We start from the raw sequence: 16,681 nt of genomic DNA on the forward strand, positions 1-16,681 counted from the left end.
AAGGTGTGTCTGTGTGTGCGATTGATTAGAAACTGAGACTTGTCCTGTGCTAAGTGAGAGTTGAGCCTGGCTTTATGGTTCTGTGGCACATTGTAAAGACTGAAGGCAGCCCTGAAAAGGGAACTCTATCAGGGTTTTATACTGACCTGCCAGTGTCAATAGGCACCCAATGTCCCTGCAAGGGGAGTGGCCAGAAATGGGCAAAGCATGCTGACCTAACTTTCCTTTCTTGGTCACATTTTCCTGGTCTCTTTGACCATTTTGTAAGTGGAAATTGGAACTATTAACCTAATCTGTCAGAATATAGACTTTCAATGACATGTAATCCATGCTTTATATAGGCACCCAACCTTGCTAGGAGCCAAAAGTTACATCTTGGTTGTTTTCTCATGCATTGAAGATGTGAACTAGGTGTAGATCTAGCTCCAGGAACATCTCTCTCTTGGCTGCTCCCATACGGGCCAGAGCCGCAAAAGCAACTTCTTGTCATGGTTGTGCCCTTGAATTATACAGATGGAATCACTCCTAGCAAGCATGAGGTTTCTCAGAACATAGATTGGGAATTCCAGATCGGAAGTGCAGCAGGCTTCCTCCTTTGGTAGTGCTAGCTCTTAGTGGACCAGATAAAGCTCTTCCAGTGGCTTCTGTCTCAACTCCTGATATATTCCTTTTATGTAATCTGTTGTAATGAACTGGAAGTATTGGCCCTAGTAGCTCAAGGACAAAAATCACTTTTTCCTTGCTGGTCAACCCTCCACCACCTCTTTTGCTATCACAAATACTGGTGTGGTGACACTCACTGGGAAACATCTTGATTTTTTTGTACATCCCTTTATGATTGACTGCTTCTACTGTGGACTATGTTCAGGAATGTGCACAGGCACAAGGAAGATGGATGCTTCTCCTAGCAGTCTCAGTTTGGGAAACATTCTGGAAAACTACCCTGTTATACTCTGGGTGGCATCAGAGAAAAAGAGCAAATCAAACAAAAGTCTTGGTGATAAGGAACTAGAAATCAATTTGCGATGCCATCAGGTCTACCTCTGGCGCATCTTAACCCCCCATCAATGGTAGAATGAGGAGGGCTGAAGGCACCTGCATCAGTAAGTGACAGAAAAGTCTGACCAATGAAGGAAAGCTTTGGTGGAAAGTCTTTTTTCACCCCCATCTAGGTCAGAGAGGGATGCCTCCAGTAGAAAAAAGCCACAGCTGTGGATGCCGCTTTTATCTTTTACAGATGGGAGCTAGCAGTTACAGAACAACCCCCTTTGAAATGTATTTTAAAAAAACTGGGGTAAGAGCTTAACACAGGCACAGAGAAGACAGATGTGTCTCCTAGCAGTCTTACTTGGGAAGCATTTTGGAAAACTACTCTGCTCCACCCCAGGTGGTGCCAGAGGAAAAGGGGAAATCAAGCCAAGTTTTTTTTTTTTTCTATTTATTTCACTCTTTATTTTTTTAAATTAATTTATTTTTAAGTGAGGGATGATTGCTTTACAATATTGCTTTGATTTCTTCCATACATCAGCATGAATTAGCCATAGATATGTCCCCTCCCTCTTAAAACTCACTCCTACCTCCCACCATTTCTCACCTGTTTAGATTGTTACATAGCCCCAGTTTGAGTTCCCTGAGTCATACAGCAAATTTCTGTTGGCTATCTATCTTATATATGGTAGTGTATATGCATCTATGCTAATCTCCCCATTCATCCCATCTGCTTCTCTATCCCCACCCTGTCCATATCCATAAGTCTTTTCTCTATGTCTACGTCTCCATTACTGCCTTGCAAATAGGTTAATCAGTACCATTGTGAATATGCAATATTTGCTTTTCTCTTCCTGACTGACTTCATTCTGTATAATACAAAATTATTTTAGCAGAAAAAAGCATCAAATACCTGGAAGAATGCAAAAGCCACCTGGAGCAGTTCTTTGCTCAAAAAGATAAAGAGTTTTGGGAAGATGTAATTGTGAACTTGCCTGAAAAATGGCAGAAGGTAGTGAAATAAAATGGTGAATACATGGTTCAATAAAGTTCTTGGTGAAAATGAAAAGTGTGTCTTTTATTTTTACTTAAAACTGAAGGGACTTTTTGGTTAAATCAATAGAATTGTTAAACTTTCATGTCTTCTCTGGTTCTCACAACTCACCATGCTAGCTGCTGGAAATAGCTCTTCAAGCCAAGCTTTAATGGTGAGAAACTAGAAATCAGTTTGGGAGGCCATGAGGTCTGCCCCTGGTGTGTCTCCACCACCTCATTTATAGAATGAGGAGTGCTGACGGGAGCCAAAATGGTGCCTGTATTGATAAGAGACAGACTAAGTCTGACTAGAGAAGGAAATCTCCAGTGGAATGTCTAACTCCACCTCCATCTAGAACAGAGAGGGATACTTCCAGTAGAAAAAAGCCACAGCTGTGGATGCCGCTTTTTTCTCTCTTACAGATGGGAACTAGCAGTTTCAGAACCACTCCCTTTAAAATGTATTTTGAGAAACTGGGATAAGTTCAGTCCCCAGAGCTTAACCTTACTTGGAAAGATGTAATGTATATCTTGATGTAATGTATATCAGCCAGATGCTGACTCCTGACTCAAAAAACTCGAATTTTGGAGAAGTTATTGCCTATGGCTTGAACATGAACTGATAGGGAAAAGGTAACAAGAGATAACCACCCTCCCTACTGGGAATCAGTCAGTCCCCACAACAAAGCCAGACTGGGACTGCTGCTGCTGCTGCTGAGTCACTTCAGTCGTGTCCGACTCTGTGTGACCCCATAGACGGAAGCCCACCAGGCTCCCCTGTCCCTGGGATTCTCCAGGCAAGAACACTGGAGTGGGTTGCCATTTCCTTCTCCAATGTGTGAAAGGGAAAAGTGAAAGTAAAGTCGCTCAGTCGTGTCCGACCCCTAGCGACCCCATGGACCGCAGCCTACCAGGCTCCTCCATCCATGGGATTTTCTAGGCAAGAGTACTGGAGTGGCTTGCCATTGCCTTCTCCGAGACTGGGACTATAACATGGCTAAAGTAAGGCGGGATCAGAGCCACTTTGTCGGATGTATTCTTGAAGGATTCAAGTGAGCACATGCTAAGACTTTATGCTATGGTAAGTTGGCTGACATAGAACATGGAGAAAAGAAAACTCCTAGTAAATTCCTGGATAGACTATGGGAGGCTCTCCATAATTTTACTGACACTGAACATGAACGTGCAGAAGAAAAAAATGATCTTAAAAGATAGATTTCTTACTCAGTTTGCTCCAGATATCTGCTATAAGTTACTAAAACAGGCATATGGACCAAATTAGTCTTCAGATAAGCTGTTACAACTGGCTAAGACAGTTTATTATGGCAGAGTATATGAGGAATAACACAGAAGGCAAAATGAACTAGGGAAAAAGCTCAAACCCTAGCAATGGCTGTTAGATCTGCTCTTAAACAGTCTGAGGAGAAAAATGTCCAGTGGGACCCAAGTGAAAAGGGATAAACTTGCTATCACTGTGGAAAGGAAGGACATCTCAAGCTAAATTGTTCTCAGGTGTCTAAGTCTCCCCCAGCTCCATGTTCAGTCTACAAAGACCACACTGGAGAAGAGACTACCCTCCGAGGTTTAGGCCCCAGGGGTCAAGCTCTCAAGGTTCACTCACCTAGCTAGACATCCTGGAGTGTGAAGTCAAGTGGGCCTTAGGAAGCATCACTACGAACAAAGCTAGTGGAGGTGATGGAATTCCAATTGAGCTATTTCAAATCCGAAAAGATGATGCTGTTAAAGTGTTGCATTCAATATGCCAGGAAATTTAGAAAACTCAGCAGTGGCAACAGTACTGGAAAAGGTCAGTTTTTATTCCAATCCCAAAGGAAGGCAATGTCAAAGAATGTTCAAACTATGGCACAATTGCACTCATTTCACATACTAGCAAAGAAATGGCAAATAGACTGAGAAACAATGGAAACAGTGGCAGACTTTATTTTCTTGGGCTCCAAAATCACTGCAGATGGTGACTGCAGCCTTGAAATTAAAAGATGCTTGCTCCTTGGAAGAAAAGCTGTGGCAAACCTAAACAGCATATTAAAAAGCCAAACCATTACTTTCCCAACCAAGATCCGAATAGTCAAAGCTATGGTTTTTCCAGTAGTCATGTATGGATGTGAGAGTTGGACCATAAAGGAGGTGGAGCACCGAAGAATTGGTGGTTTTGAACTGTGGTGTTGGAGTGGACTCTTGAGATTCCCTTGAACTGCAAGGAGATCAAACCAGTCCATCCTTAAGAAAATCAATCCTGACTATTCATTGGAAGGACTGATACTGAAGCTGAAACTCCAATACTTGGCCATGTGATGCAAAGAGCTGACATTTGGAAAAGACCTTGACACTGGGAAAGATTGAAGGCAAGAGGAAAAGGGGACTACAAGGGACAAGATTGTTGGATGGCATCACTGACTCAATAGACATGAGTTTGAGCAAACTCTGGGAAATGGTGAAGGACAGGGAAACCTGGCGTCCTGCAGTCCATGGGGTCACAAAGAATCAGACACTACTGAGCGACTGAACAACAAGAAAGCTGCAACTAGGACTCTGTGCTATTTTCTCATGAGTTTCTGATCATGCCAGAGTCTCCCTCACCCCTTCTGGGGAGGGTTATACTGTGCAAGGTCCAGACCTCTGTTTTCATGAATATGGAGCCTGCTTTTTCTCTCCCATTAGTTGAACAAAATGTAAGTACTAGAGTATTGGCCAATGGAAAAACTGGATTGAGCACAAAATGCTGTTCCTGTAGTCATCAAGCTCTAAAACCTTTACCTGTATTCATATCCAAAACAGTATCCACTAAAGCTTGAGTTTAAATAAGTGTTAAAATCCATCATTGAAAATTTAAAAGGACAAGGGCTATTAATTTCCTGTAACAGTCCATGCAACATTCCTATTTAGGGTGTAAAAAAGTCAGGTGATAAATGGAAACTAGTTCAAGATTTATAGATAATAAATGAGGTTGTGGTTCCTTTACACTGCATGGTGCCTAATCCTTATATTTTATTGTCTGAAATTCCTGAACAAGCCAAATATTTTTCAGTCACTGATTTGAAGGGTGCTTTCTAGACTTAAACCTATACAAAATCAACCTCTACCTATGACTTTAAGACAACTGAGAGGTTTCTTGGGCATTACAGGCAATTGCCATATTTGAATTCTAGGTTATGGGGAACTTGGTGGTGGTTTAATCACTAATTCATGTCCGACTCTTGCAACCATATGGACTTTAGCCTGCCAGGCTCCTCTGTCCATGGGATTCTCCAGGCAAGAATACTGGAGTGGGTTGCCATTTCCTTCCCCAGGGGATCTTCCCAACCCAGGAATAAAACCCAGGTCTTCTGCATTGCAGGCAGATTCTTTACCAACCAAGCTAAGTTTACTAAGGGCGAAATCTTACTGTACTGATTTCTCATGATATAAGCAGAATCTTAAACTCTAAAGTTCAGAGAGTCAATGGCTCCTCCTTTAAAGCTGCTGTAAATCAAAAGGTGTCAAAAGCTCTAGGAATAGAATATCACTTGCACTGTTCCTAGAAGCCCCAATCATCAGGAAAGGTTGAAAAGGCTAATGACATTATTAAAAGACATATTGTAAGCTAACTCAGGAAACATAAGACAGTTGGTTTAAAGTTTTACCAATAGCATTTATGAGGGCTTGAACTGCCCTTAAGAAGGGACTGTCTCCTTTTGAATGACTCTCTGGCAGACCATTTTTGCACACGGATATTGTCTTAGATCCTGAAGCCTTAGAATTAACTAACTATGTGACTCAGCTTTCAGCCTTTCAACAGACATTACGAAAACACCAAGAGGTAACTCAGGAACCAGTCTCCAACTCAGACAAGCCATTGTTTGAGCCAGGAACAGAAGTTCTGCTAAAGATGCTAGAGTCTGGAGGATAATCTCTAGGTCCCTACCAGGTTATTCTTTCTTCTCCCACAGCTGTAAAAGTGTCAGGAATTGGTTCATGGATGCACCACACTCGAGTTAAAAGGTGGCAACCTGAATGAGACTAAGTGATACTATTTTTATGTCTTTAGTCTCTATGCTTTTACTTTTTACTTTTCAGATGGGCCTGATACCTATGTGGGCTTGCTTCTGATGACTCCTAAAATCCTGAGTCTGCCGTTTGACCCTCAAGACAATGCCTTCCTGTCCTGGACTCATTCTAATGCTACATTCCACAATTGGTATAATTGCTGGATCTGCAGAGCACTCCCCTCATCATCAGTGGAAGGTTTGTTTCTCCATTTCAAGGAAAAGACTTTCTTCAGCTCAGCAAATACCTTCACCAACAACAATCACATGTGACACCTCTTCTTAATCTTATGACATCTAACAATCCTAAAATGGACTGGTATAGCATTTTCTACCTTAACTATGAACATAATGTGACTTTTAAGTTACAAATGGTTGTTTAAGCTCCTTCGAGTCCAACAGCCTCCTCCAACTATTACTTGGGGCCCCTGGACCAGAGACCCTCAATATGAGGGTAAGAAGAATATCCTGCCTCAACAATTTAGGGTCTGGCACCTGGCCAGCAGAAAGCAGCTATGGAATGAGAATGACACCCCATTCTCTGGCAGTCATATTCTCCTAAAGGAAAAAGAGGGGAATGAGACAGCTAATTCTTAGGTAGGTCGATAAGGAGATCAGGGCCCTTGAGGAGGAGGAAGGGACAAACATTTTTTTCCTACATTACTTTGTCTTAGTCACATAAGACATTTTTATTTTTTTTTTCTTCTTAAGCTCTGAGTTGTTATTTTAACAATCTATTTTGCTTAAGACTAACTTTTTAAGACCAGAGCTGATGATTACACAACAAAACAACTCATCTTGTTCAAGGGTATGTTTTTCCTTAAGCTCCATACTAATGGTTATATAATAACAATGTATCTTGCCTGAGGACATGTTTCTCCTTCCTAACAAGAAACTTCTCACTAATCCTGTTATCAGAAGATGTATGTTGTGGGAATGGGTTTGGGAAGATCTTTCTATTCTTAGTAACCAATTGAAAAAGTACATAAAGCCTTGATAAGACAAGTGAGTGGGGCACTCTGCATGTTTCTGATATCTAGGTCAGAAGATTTCTCTAATCTTTTTCACTGTAATAAATATTTTAGTGTATGAAGTTCTGAGTGACAGAAACTGCCCCTTTGGTGCCAAAGTAAAATTCTCTCCTTTGGAGATCAAGAATCTGACACCATTCACCATAAGCAATCATACCATTTGTGACTTTAATTAGGTGAAACTGTACTGTCAGATGACTTCCCAGCAAGAAGTGGCAAGCTGCTTGTTTCAGAAAACTCAAAATCATGACCAAAGCAGCTGTTGTTATGAAGAGAAAAATGACCCAGTGTGTTTTTCTGGCAAGTTTAATGCTGCAACCATCCAGCTTCCACTGGGAAAAAAATATTTCCTTTGCCATCACTCCCCAATTTCCAGGTTCAGAAAAATAGATATTCTTGCAGTTTCAGAGCTGTATAAAGACACTTCCAGGACACATTGTTCCATTCCATGGGAAAATATGTCATTGGAGAGTGTTCTCTGAGTATTTACTACCAGAAAAGATGTTACTATTATTAGGTGAAATTGTACTGTCAGATTACATCCCAGAAAGAAGTGGCAAGCAGCTTATTGCATTGAGAAAACTCATAAACTTGTCCAAATTTGTTGTTGTAATGAAGAGCAAGATGAACCAGTGTGTTTTCCTGGCAGAGTTGAAGCTGCAACTATCCAGGTTTCATAGTGGGAAATTTCTTCTTTTGCCAACAGGCCACAATTTCTAGGTTCAAAAAACATGTTTCCCTTCACTTTCAGAGCTGTGTAAAGACACTCCTAGGACACAATGTTAGTTACATTCCATCAGAGAAGAACTCAGACGAGAGTGTTCTGTGAGTGTTGACAGCCATTCCTGTTGTTATCCCAATTAGGTAATACTGTATATTCAGGTCACTACACAGCAAGTAGTGGCAAGCAGCCTATTTTTTTCAGAAAACTAAAAACATAGACCAAACTTTTGGTTGTAATGAAGAGAAAAATGAACCACTGTGTTTTCCTGGCAAGTCAGTATTCTTGGGCTTCCCTTGTGGCTCAGCCTGTAAATAATCTGCCTGTAATGTGGGAGACCTGGGTTTAATCCCTGGGTTGGGGAGATCCTCTGGAGAAGGGAAACGCCATCCACTCCAGTATTCTGGCCTGGAGAATTTTATGAACTACAGTCAATGGGGTCACAAAGAGTCAGACACAACTGAGTGTCCGACTTCACTTTTAAGGATGCAACCATCTAGCATTAACTGGAGGGGGGGGGCGGATAACTTCTTTTGCCATCAGACCCCAATTCCCAGATTCACAAAAGCATGTTTCCTGACTGTTTCAGAGTTGTATAAAGACACACCTAGGACACATTGTACATTTACATAAGAAAAGGTGTCAGGAGAGAGTGTTTGGTGAATGTTGTTAACCATATCTGTTGTTATTCTAATAAGGTGAAAGTGTACCATGAGATGATTTCCCAGTAAGAACTGGCAAGCTGCTTGTTGCTTTCATAAAATACAAAAACTTAACCAAATCTGTTGTAATGAAGAGAAAAATGAACCAGTGTGCTTTTCTGGGAAGCTTAAGGCTGCAACAATCCAGCTTTCACAGTGGGAAAATACTTCTTTTTCCATCAGGCCCCAATCCCCAGGTTCACAAAAACATGTTTCCCTGCAGTTTCAGAGCTGTGTAAAGAGACTCCTAGGACACAGTGTACCATTCCTTTAGAAAATATGTTAGGGGAGAATGCTCTGTGAGTGTGGACTATAATGATTCTTACTCTGATTAGGTAAAGTTTTAATACTGTCAGATGACTTCCCAGAAAGAAGTGCCAAGCAGCCTGTTGTATTCAGAAAACTCAAACTATTGACCAAATCTGTTGTTGTAATGAAGGGAAAAATAAACCAGTGTGTTTTTCTGGCAGGCTTGAAACTATCCATGTTTTACAGTGGGAAAGTACTTCTTTTGCCTTTGGGTCCCAATTCCCAGGTTTCAGAAAATATATTTCTCTGCAGTTTCAGAGCTGTGTACAGACACTCCTATGACACAATATGACATTCCATCAGAAAAGAGGTTGGGGGAGAGTGTTCTGTGAATGCTGACTGCCATACCTGTTGTTATCCTGATTAAGTGATACACTACTGTCATATGACTTCCCAGACAAAAGTGGAAAGCAATCTGTTTCTTTCAGAAAACACAAAAACTAAACCAAATCTGTTGTTGTAACGAAGGGAAAAATGAACCAGTGTGCTTTTCTGACAAGTTTAATGCTACTAAGTTCACAAATGCGTATTTCCTGGCTGTTTCAGAATTGTGTATAGACACAATTAGGACACATTGTACAATTTCATGAGTAAAGGTGTCAGGAGAGAGTGCTCTGTGAGTGTTGATTGCCATACCTGTGTTACCCTGATTTGGTGTAAATGTACTGTCAGATGACTTACCAGCAAGAATTGTCAAACTGCCTATTGATTTCAGAAAACTCAAAAACTTTGCCAAAGATGTTGTAATGAAGACAAAAAATGAGCCAGTTTGTTTTTTTGGCAAGCTTAAGGCTTCTAGTCTTCAGGTTTTACAGTGGGAAAATACATCTTTTTCCATCAGATGCCAATTCCCAGGTTCACAAAAACATGTTTTCCTGCAGTTTCAGAGCTGTGAAAAGAGACTTCTAGGAAATGTTGTACCATTTCATGAGAAAAGATCTCAGGGGAGAGTGTTCTGTGATTGTTGACTACCATACCGGTTGTCATTCTGATTAGGTAAAAGTACTGTCTGATGACATCCCAGAAAAAAAAAGTGACAAGCAGCCTGTTGCTTTCAGAAAATTCAATCTCTTGACCAAATCTTTTGTTGTAATGAAGAGAAAAATGAACCAGTGTGTTTTCCTGTCAGGTCTGAGGCTTCAACTATTCACTTTTCACAATGGCAAAGTACTTCATTTGCCATCAGGCTTCAATTCCCAACTTCACAAAAATATGTTTCCCTGCAGTTTCAGAGCCATGTAAAGACACTGCTAGGGCACAATGTGACATTGCTCTAGAAAATTGCTCATAGGAGAGTGTTCTGTGAGTGTTGACTGCCATTCCTGCTTTAACCCTGATTAGGTGAAACTGTACTGTCAGATGATTTCTGACAAAAAGTGGCAAGCAGCCTGTTTCTTCCAAGATGTCAAAATTTATGCCAAAGCTGTTGTTGTAATGAAGAGAAAAATGAACCAGTGTGTGTTTTTCTGGCAAGCTTAAGGCTGAAACTATCCAGCTTTTGCTGGGGGAAAATACTTATTAGCCTTCAGGCCCCAGTTCCCAGGTTCACAAAAACGTTTCCTGGCTGTTTCAAAGTTATGTAAATAGACACCTAGGGCACACTGTACCATTCCAAGAGAACAGAAGTTAGGAGAGAGTGTTCTGTGAGTCTTGACTGTCATACCTGTTATTACCCTGATTGGGTGAAACTATGCTGTCAGATGACTTCCCAGCAAGATGTGGCAAGCAGCATGTTGCTTCTAGAAAACTAAAAACTTGAACAAAGCAATTGTTGTAATGAAGAGAAAAATGACCAGTGTGTTTTCCTGGCAGGTTTGAGGCTGCAACTATCCACATTTCACAGTGGGAAAGTACTTTATTTGTCATCAGGCCACAATTCCCAGATTCAAAAAAAACATTTTTCCTGCAGTTTCAGAGCTGTGTAAATACACTCCTAGCACACAATGTGACATTCTATCAGAAAAAAAGGTAAGAGATCAGGGGAGAGTGTGCTGTGAGTATTGACTGCCATTCCTATTGTTACCCCGATTAGGTGAAACTATACAGTCAGATGACTTACCAGCAAGAAGTGGCAAGCAACCTGTTTCTCTCAGAAAACTCAAGAAATAGACCAAAGCTGTGGTGATAATGAAGGGGAAAATGAACCAACGTGTTTTTCTGGCAAGTTTAAGGCTGCAATCATCCAGCTTTCAATGGGGGGAAATACTTGTTTTGCCACCAGGCCCCAGTTCCCAGGTTCACGAAAGCATGTTTCCTGGTTGTTTCAGTGTGGTGTAAAGACACACCTAGGACAGATTGTACAAGTCCAGAAGAAAAGATGTCAGGAGAGAATGCTGTGTGAATGTGAATTGCCGTACCTATTGTTACCCTGATTAGTTGAAAGTGCACTGTCAGATGACTTCCCAGCAAGAACTTTGCATGCCGCCTGTTGCTTTCAGGGAACTCAAAAACTTGACCAAATATGTTGTTGTAATGACGAGAAAAATGAATCAGTGTGTTTTTCTGGGATGTTTAAGGTTGCAACTGAAAGAGGTAATTCTTAGTTAGGTTGATAAGGAGTCCAGGGCCAAGGAGGAGAAAGGGGTCTGGAGCCTTCAGGGAGGAGAAAAAGACAAACGTTTTTTATACATTCCTCCATCTTAGTCACATAAAAAAAAATTTTTTTTTCTTTAAGCCCAGAGTTTAAAGAAAACAAATCATCATATAACAAACATTCACATCACATAACAAACAACTCATCTTGCTCAGGGGTATGTTTGTCCTTAAACTCTGTATTAATGTTTATATAACAACAATATAGTCTGCTTTGCTCAAGGACATGTTTCTCCTTCTTAAGAAACTTCTGACTAAACCTGTTATCTTAAAATATATGTTGTAGGAGTGGGTCTGTTAAGACCTTTCTACTGTTAGTTCAGTTAGCAAAAACAAGACCAGGAGCTGACTGTGGCTCAGATCATGAACTCCTTATTGCCAACTTCAGACTTAAATTGAAGAAAGTAGGGAAAACCGCTAGACCATTCAGATATGACCTAAATCAAATCCCTTTTGATTATACAGTGGAAGTGAGAAATAGATTTAAGGGACGAGACCTGATAGAGTGTTTGATGAACTCTGGACGGAGGTTCGTGACATTGTACAGGAGACAGGGACCAAGACCATCCCCATGGAAAGTAAGTAAAGTAAAATTGCTCAGTCGTGTCCGACTCTTTGCGACCCCATGGACGGTAGCCTACCAGGCTTCTCCGTCCATGGAATTCTCCAGGCAAGAATACTGGAGTGGGTTACCATTTCCTTCTCCAGGGGATCTTCCCGACCCAGGGATCGAACCTGGATCTCCCGCATTGGAGGCAGACGCTTTAACCTCTGAGCCAACAGGGAAGCCCATGGAAAAAAAGGCGAAAAAGCAAAATGGTTGTCTGAGGAGGCCTTACAAATAGCTGTGAAAAGAAGAGAGGTGAGAACCGCTGCCCCGGAAAGGCATCCGATACAAACTGCAGGCAGGCTTGTTGCTAATCAAGACTTCTTGGGCTCAGGCCGGTCGATATCCGCTTGAGAAGGTGCGCCGGTTGTACACCCAGAAAACCGAGTGGCAGGGACTGGGGAGGTGATAAATCGCAGCAACCGCGCTCCCCAAACACCTGCTCATCTGAGCTGCTCGGACCGGGGAAGGCACAAAACGCAGACCCAGCCAAGTCTGTGCCTTTGTGGAGTACCCGAGAAACTGAACTTGAGATGCTCAGAGCTGGGAAGTGTATACAACCCAGCGCCGGCCTCGGACAGTTCCCCGCAGAGCAACCTAGAGCCTGTGCAGTGTAGACTGGGACAATACACGCGCTGTGATCCGGGGCAAACCCAGTGTGGCCGAGACGCTGCGAGCACTCCCCACAGACGCCAGAGATATTTGTTTGCAGCGTTCCTCCCTGCCCAGAACAAGACTGAACAAGTGAGCCTTAAAAAGTGTCCACCCGCCCCCTAGTATCAGGGCGGAAATTAGACACTGAAGAGACCAGCAAACAGAAGCTAAAACAGAGAGAACCACCTTGGAAATGACAAATAGAGAAGACTAGAGATGACTCCAAGAATAAGACCCAAAACCAGAGGCAAGAGGCTTAAGCCCGAATCCTGAGAACACCAGAGAACGCCTGACTCCAGGGAACATTAATCGATAGGAGCTCATCAAACGCCTCCATCAGTTCAGTTCAGTTCAGTCGCTCAGTCGTGTCCTTCTCTCCCCGACCCCATGAATCACAGCATGCCAGGCCTCCCTGTCCATCACCAACTCCTGGAGTTCACTCAAACTCATGTCCACAGAGTCGGTGATGCCATCCAGCCATCTCATTCTCTGTCGTCCCCGTCTCCTCCCACCCCCAACCTTTCCCAGCATCAGAGTCTTTTGCAGTGAGTCAACTCGTCGCATGAGGTGGCCAAAGTATTGCAGTTTCGCTTTAGCATCAGTCCTTCCAATAAATACCCAGGATTCATCTCCTCTAGAATGGACTGTTTGGATCTCCTTGCAGTCCAAGGGACTCTCAAGAGTCTTCTCCAGCACCACAGTTCAAAAGCATCAATTCTTCGGCGATCAGCTTTCTTCCCAGTCCAACTCTCACATCCATACATGACCTTGGGAAAAACCATAGCCTTGACTAGATGGACCTTTTTTGGCAAAGTAATGTCTCTGCTTTTTAATATACTATCAAGGTTGGTCATAATTTTCCTTCCAAAGAGTAAGCGTCTTTTAATTTCATGGCTGCAATCAGCATCAGCAGTGATTTTGGAGCCCAACAAAATAAAGTATGACACTGTTTCCACTGTTTTTCCATCTATTTCCCATGAAGTGATGGGGCCAGATGCCATGATCTTTGTTTTCTGAATGTTGAGCTTCAAGCCAACCTTTTCACTCTCCTCTTTCACTTTCATCAAGAGGCTTTTTAGTTCCGCTTCACTTTCTGCCATAAGGGTAGTGTCATCCGCATATCTGAGGTTATTGATATTTCTCCCAGCAATCTTGATTCCAGCTTGTGCTTCTTCCAGCCCAGTGTTCCTCATGATGTACACTGCATATAAGTTAAATAAGCAAGGTGACAATATACAGCCTTGACGTACTCCTTTCCCTATTTGGAACCAGTCTGTTGTTCCATGTCCAGTTCTGACTGTTGCTTCCTGACCTGCATGCAGGTTTCTCAGGAGGCAGGTCAGGTGGTCTGGTATTCCTATCTCTTGAAGAATTTTTCACTTTTTGTTGTGATGCACACAGTCAAAGATTTTGGCATAGTCAATAAATCAGAAGTAGATGTTTTCCTGGAACTCTCTTGCTTTTTCAAAAGGCTTTTATCAAAAACTCTACAAACAATAAATGATGGAGAGGGTATGGAGAAAAAGAAATCCTCTTACCCTGTTGATGGGAATGCAAACTGATACAATTACTATGGAGAACAGTAGGAGATTCCTTAAAAACTTGGAATAGAACTATCATATCACCCAGCAATTCCACTACTGGGCATATACCCTGAGGAAGCCATAATTGAAAAAGACACATGTGCCCCAATGTTCATTGCAGCACTATTTACAATAGCTAGAACCTAGATAGCATATTAAAAAGCAGAGACATTACTTTGCCAACAAAGGTCCGTCTAGTCAAGGCTATGGTTTTTCCCGTGGTCATGTATGGATGTGAGAGTTGGACTGTGAAGAAAGCTGATCCCCGAAGAATTGATGCTTTTGAACTGTGGTGCTGGAGAAGACTCTTGAGAGTCCCTTGGTCTTCAAGGAGATCCAGCCAGTCCATTCTAGAGGAGATCAGTCCTGGGTGTTCATTGGAAGGACTGATGCTAAAGCTGAAACTCCAATACTTTGGCCACCTCATGCGAAGAGTTGACTCACTGCAAAAGACTCTGATGCTGGGATGGATTGGGGCCGGAGGAGAAGGGGCGACAGAGAATGAGATGGCTGGATGGCATCACCGACTCGATGGACATGAGTTTGAGTGAACTCCGGGAGTTGGTGATGGACAGGGAGGCCTGGCACGCTGTGATTCATGGGGTCGCAAAGAGTCGGACACGACTGAGCGACGTAACTGAACTGAACTGAACTGAGGACATGGAAGCCAATTTGATGTCCATTAGCAGATGAATGGTGGAAAAGGAAATGACAACCCACTCCAGTATTCTTGCCTGGAGAATCCCAGGGATAGGGGAGCCTGGTGGGATGCTGTCTATGGGGTCACACAGAGTTGGACATGACTGGAGCAACTTAGCAGCAGCAGCAGATGAATGGATAGGGAAGTTGTGGTACATACACACAACAGAATATTACTCAACTATAAAAGGAATGCATTTGAGCCCATTCTAATGAGGTGGATGAACCTAGAGCCTATTATACAGAATGAAGTAAGTCAGAAAGAGAAAGACAAATACCATTATTAACACATGCATGTGGGATATAGAGAGTTGATACTGATGATTCTATGTACAAGGCAACAAAGGAGACACAGACATAAAGAACAGACTTCGGACTCAGAGGGAGAAGAGTGTGGGATGATTTGAGAGAATAGCATTGAAACATATACGTATGTAAATATGTAAAAAAGATAGCCAGTGGGAGTTTGATGTATGACACAGGGCACCAAAAGCTAGTGCTCTGTGACAACGTGGAAGGGTGCGGTGGGTAGGGAGGTGGAAGGGGGGTTCAGGAGGGAGGGGATATGTATATACCTATGGCCAATTCATATTGAAAGTAAAAGTTGCTCAGTTGTGTCTGACTCTTTGCAACCCCATGGACTATATAGAGTCCATGGATTTCTTCAGGCCAGGATGATGGAGTGGGTAACTGTTCCCTTCTCCAGGGAATCTTCCAAACCTAGGGATGGAACCCAGGTCTCCTGCATTGCAGGAGGATTCTTGATTTATGGAAAAAATCATCACAATCAGTTCAGTTCAGTTCAGTTGCTCAGTCGTGTCTGACTCTTTGTGACCCCATGAATCACAGCACGCCAGGCCTCCCTATCCATCACCAACTCCTGGAGTTCACTCCGACTCACATCCACTGAGTCGGTGATGTCATCCAGCCATCTCATTCTCTGTCGTCCCCTTCTCCTCCCACCCCCAATCCCTCCCAGCATCAGAGTCTTTTCCAGTGAGTTAACTCGTTGCATGAGGTGGCCAAAGTATTGGCATTTCAGCTTGAGCATCAGTCCTTCCAATGAACACCCAGGATTGATCTCCTTTAGAATGGACTGGTTGGATCTCAGTGCAGTCCAAGGGACTCTCAAGAGTCTTCTCCAACACCACAGTTCAAAAGCATCAATTCTTCGGGGATCAGCTTTCTTCACAGTCCAACTCTCACATCTATACATGACCACTGGAAAAACCATAGCCTTGACTAGACAGACCTTGGTTGGCAAAGTAATGTCTCTGCTTTTTAATATGCTATCTATCTAGGTTGATCATAACTTTCCTTCCAAGGAGTAAGTGTCTTTTAATTTCATGGCTGCAATCAGCATCCGAAGTGATTTTGGAGCCCAAAAAATAAAGTCTGACACTGCTTCCACTTTTTCTCCGTCTATTTCCCATGAAGTGATGGGACCAGATGCCGTGATCTTTGTTTTCTGAATGTTGAGCTTCAAGCCAACTTTTTCACTCTCCTCTTTCACTTTCATCAAGAGGCTTTTGAGTTCCTTTTCACTTTCTGCCACAAGGGTGGTGTCATCTGCATATCTGAGGTTATTGCTATTTCTCCCGGCAATCTTGATTCCAGCTTTTGCTTCCATCAGCCCAGCGTTCCTCATGATATACTCTGCAGAGAAGTTAAATAAGCAGGGTGACAATATACAGGCTTGACGTACTCCTCTTCCTATTT

The sequence above is a fragment of the Moschus berezovskii genome, chromosome X (genome assembly GCF_049115385.1).
Source record: "Moschus berezovskii isolate FMDL1 chromosome X, NW_MosBer_1.0, whole genome shotgun sequence".
NCBI classification, from domain to species: domain Eukaryota; kingdom Metazoa; phylum Chordata; class Mammalia; order Artiodactyla; family Moschidae; genus Moschus; species Moschus berezovskii.